This window comes from Marmota monax, unplaced genomic scaffold (genome assembly GCF_021218885.2).
Source record: "Marmota monax isolate L192 unplaced genomic scaffold, Marmota_monax_Labrador192_F-V1.1 WCK01_AAM20220418_F8-fsc00053, whole genome shotgun sequence".
Taxonomy (NCBI): Eukaryota; Metazoa; Chordata; class Mammalia; order Rodentia; family Sciuridae; genus Marmota; species Marmota monax.
The window spans coordinates 29,833-34,433 of NW_026693153.1; the positions used below are offsets into that span (position 1 = coordinate 29,833).

Genomic DNA, 4,601 nt, shown 5'->3' on the forward strand with positions numbered 1-4,601 from the left:
TCTCTTTCTTTCTTGATCCATTTATGTTTTTGACCAAAGCCTCACAAGTTTCTGTGCAATGTACAAATTCAAGCCAGTTTTGGGGTTTCGCCTCCTCTCTGAGACAGGGAGGCAAGAAGCAGACTGACTGATCCAGGCTCCCCTTGTACCCTCCATGCAAAGGCCAAACTCCAAGATCCCAGGTGACAATTCAGCATCCCCTCTGGTTTCCTCCTAGGGCTGCTTCTCAGCAAGGAATGTACCAAAGGTTGCCCCTACGATCTTAAATGAGAAAGGTTTCCCCTCCCCTAGGAGCATGGGGGATCCCCAGGTCTGAGAAATCCCCCTAGAAGAGACACTGCCTCCTAGGTCCTAGGGAACTCAAGGCCGTGGAGATGGGGACTGATGCACAGAGAGGTGGAGTGACCTAGCCTAGGCTACTTCATGAGGCAGTGCAGGGACTGGCCTGACCCTGAGAGTAATGGGGGCTTGGCTGTGGAGTAGGGTAAGAAAAGGTATTAGAAGCCTCTTAAAGCAGGTTCTAAACTTTTAGGAGCAGCAGGCAGGTCTACTGAAGACCCTCAGAGAACAGTCTAGCCTCAATCCTAGGGGTCCCTTACAGAACAGCTACCAGCCAGGCAGTAGGTCAGGTCTCTGGCAGGCAATCCTTGGCACTGAGAGGCTTTATCCATGAGTGTTAGTCTTGAGGGGGCCATGATGGGCCACCCAATGTCCACTGCAATGTTGGTGAATAAGTTGCTGAGACACCTCCCTGACCTGCTTCATGTCTAGAATCTTGGTAAACCTCTGGAGGTTGGGCTCATTATGCTGGTCTCTGACATGCTTGATCACATGGTAGCCACCTATTCACAGGTAAGGGTGTGAGATCTTCATCTCAGTCATGGGGATCCAGTTGAAGATGTCATCATCCTCACCACCCCAGCCCCAGTACTCTTTGGGAAGCCATGGAATCTCAGGAACTGGGCCTTGCTCAAGCCCAACCCACCTCCAAAGTAGCCAGCATAGGGCAGCTAGAAGCCAAATTTGTCCATTGCAATGGCAAAGTGGTGGGGCTGCTTGCTGCCACAGTGCAGATTGTGATCATCCACCAGGACCAGGTCCACATTGCTGAAGATCAAGCAGTCCTAAGCAGGATCCTCCTACAAGGCCTCTAGGAAACCCATGTTGAGCAGCTTGGCTGGGTTGAAGATGTCCTCACCATGCTGGTTGATGACATAGGTGCCATCTCACAGGTGCTACTGCCTCCACATCGTGGAGCCGTTCTTGTAAGTGATGCTCCCAGTGTCTAAATGGGATGGTGACTGTCACTGTCTGGGCTTGAGTACAGTCAGGTGGTATGTAGTGGCTACCCAGGAGCACACCTGGGTCTCCCTCTGCACTGTGGGTGAGGTGAATTTGATCAGCAGTCAGCCCACAGCAGAAAGGACAATGTCAAGAATCAGGGCTTTTGCCAGAATCCAGGGACACCATCTACCTGAGGTGAGGAATGGAACTCCAGAAACATCCCTGTTTGAATGGATTTGGACCCTTGGCACCCCCATGGTTCAGAACTCTATTCTTCTACTAGTAAGACCCTCTTCCCACCCCTATAGACAGGCCCTACTCAATATAGACAGGCTCACCAATACTAGGTGGTGAGTTAGGACAAGGTGGCAGGACAGGAACTGTGGGGTCAAGCCAGGCACTGGGGACCTCAGGGAGCCCAGAGGTGGGGGCATTGGTGTTGGGCAGACAGCAGTTGGTACTGTTGCTGGCTGCTGGGTGGAGGGCACAGGCAGGGCTGCAGGCACTGAATGGCTCAAGAGGACTAGGTGCTGGGCATAGATGTCAAAGTACAGGATGATGACCACAAGGAAGTATACAGCAGGCAGAGAAGGAGCACAGCCTTACAGACATGCTCCAACTCCACAGCAGTTTGTTTATCCTTCAAGCCACCCCTGGCCTGCCCAATGGGCCTGGACATCTGGCTGCTGGCCTGAGCAAAGAGAAAGAGAAACAGACTCTGGAAGTCAGGGCAGGATGTACAAGGCTGCCTACTCACCTCTTGCCTAGCTGCTCATTCTCACAGATACACATCCTTACACTTACCTGCTCGTGCCCTTGATACTCACAGACTTACACTCTACCTATAGCCACCCCAACAATTGCTGGCAACTCAGAACTCACTTGCCTTCGGGCACACACCAGTACTAAATCACATGCACTTGCATTTCTTGTCCTCCCTGACACACATGCACACCCAGGCACACACCCTTATTGCACAACTCTACACATACCAGGAACATGAACACAGGAACTTTGATTACACAGGTTCATCCCTAGTCATGGAAACACATTTAGTTACACACCTGAATGTGCACCTGTACCCCAGGGAACTGATAACCCACAGGTAGCATCCTCAACCCAGAGATCAAGGTTCAGGCCTTGGGAAAGGGGACCACTTACTGAGTACCTACCATGCAGGAGCATGTTACACTCATGACTTCATTTAGTTCTTCCAGGAGCCATGGTAGGAAGAGAATTGGTCATTCAGGTCTCAGTGGCAAACAGGCCAGGCCAATTGGAACCAGGCTGGGAAGTGGCTGTCAGCATCAAGGGGCCCAGTATGGACAGGATATTTATGTGATCCCTTCCCACTGGAGCAAGGGACCAAAGTACAGGAGCCAGGGCAGGGGACACCCTATTCTAAGATAGGCCAGCTCTGGAGCCTGCATAGCATGGCTAGTCCTCATTCCCTTGACCAAGTCTTTCTACCCTTGGAGATATATGCATAGGACAAATATATATATATACTGTTATCTATCATTATTTGTAGTGTTTGTCCTCAGAGAAGAATTCAAATGTAAGCTGCTCTGTGTGTTTTGCACAGATTACATGCCCAGATGGTCTCCTTCCTCCACATTCAACTTCAAATCTCCAAATCCTTAGTTCAAAGAAATGGAAATCCCTACTCATGTCAGCCCCAGAGGAAATAAATCTAGAGAAAAAGAGAAGGGATATGTTTGGTTTGAGAACTAGGGATGTACACTGTATGTACATCAGGGCAAGAAAAGTGTCCTGAGCCCAGGAAGGTACAACAAGTGAGAAATTGACTCCAAAATGCTTATCAGATAACATTTCCAGAGAAAAAGGATGGAATTTCATCTGGGTTTTAAAGAATATGAATTTTGATGGACAGAAAAGGGAGAAAATTTTAGGTAAATGTGATCTGCGGATCAAGCTCTGCTGTTATTGCCACTATTATTTGTCTTAGTTTATATATCCTCTGCAACCAAAGGCTATGGAAATTATTAACTTGGAAGGGGATTCCAGGCAACACAAGTAAGGAGGTGAGTGAAAGTGAGATAAGATAATGAAGTATATGTTCATGAGCTGGTTACCATTATGTTCAAAGGGAGCTCTGTCCCATTGCCCCGTTGGGGATTCTCTGAGAAAGTGTGAAATGTGCCCCAGAATTATTTCACTGGGGGCAGGAGGCTGAGGCATTTACCTACTAGCTGTGACACAGCCCTCACTGGTTGAGAGTATATTTCTAATATTTTAGTTTGTACCTACATGTGGCCCAGGAGGCTTTTAAAATGCCAGAGAAAACCTGAAGTAAGAGAGATTCAGCATGTAGGAAGCTCTTTTAATTCCTCTTTCACCTCATTAAAGCGGGTTTCTCCTCAGCCTTCCCTAGTTCAATAGATGATGGTACCGCATCTTTCCAAGACCAGGAGTCAAAACTTAAGAATCATTTATTCATCCATTTCGTTTGTTTAATACTTGCCCTGTGTTGGAGGTTCATACAGATGCTGGGTGATAGCAAGTCCTACATGCTATACTCCTAAAACATCCGAAATTAGTCCCTTTTTCTCCAAATTCACTTCTATATCCTTAATTTGAAGTGGGGTTGGCTATTTACAATTGTTGCTAAGTTGAGAAAAGGGGCCAGTCTTTGTAACCCTCATTGTGCAACTTGACAGTCCAGTCACATGCCTCTTCATCATGAGTACATGTTTTTGTACTTGACCTTCCAATCTTGCCCCTTCCAGATCCCTGTCCAACCAGCCAGATTTCTCACCTTGAATTTAAGAGTGCTTATATCCTTAGCTTGGGCCATTTTTCTTACTACATCCTAAGTGGATGACCAAGTGCACTGTCATTCTCCTCTCATTTCACCGTTGAGGGTGTTGTGGGTTATATTCTGTTCTCCAGAGGTCATGTTGAAGTCCTAACCCCTGCTACCTGTGAATGTGTCCTTATTCGGAAATTGGGTGTTTGCAGATGTGATCATTAAGAGGAGTTTACACTGGATTAAGGCAGCTCTGATTCCATTGTCAAGTGTTCTTATAAGAAAAAAGGTAATACAGACGCATGCAGAGGGAAGAAGGCCAGATGAAGATAGAGGTAGAGATTAGCGTTATGCTGCCTCAAACCAAGGAATGTCAAGGGTTGCTAACAATGACAAAAGCTGGAAGCTAGAAGCTAGAAACTAGAAACAGTAAGGAGGCATTTTTCCCTGGAGTTCCTGGAGAGAGTAGGACCCTGACAACACCTGGACTTGGGTCTCCAGCACTGTGAGAGTCTCTGTTGTTTAAAGTCTCCCAGTTTGTGGTACT

The 4,601-nt window shown here is 47.5% G+C and overlaps 1 pseudogene; it reads right to left on the minus strand.

Annotated features, from left to right (window-relative positions):
- Positions 1-663: 663 nt before the first annotated feature.
- LOC124100006 (beta-1,4-galactosyltransferase 2-like) lies at positions 664-4,102 on the minus strand (annotated as a pseudogene).
- Positions 4,103-4,601: the final 499 nt, after the last annotated feature.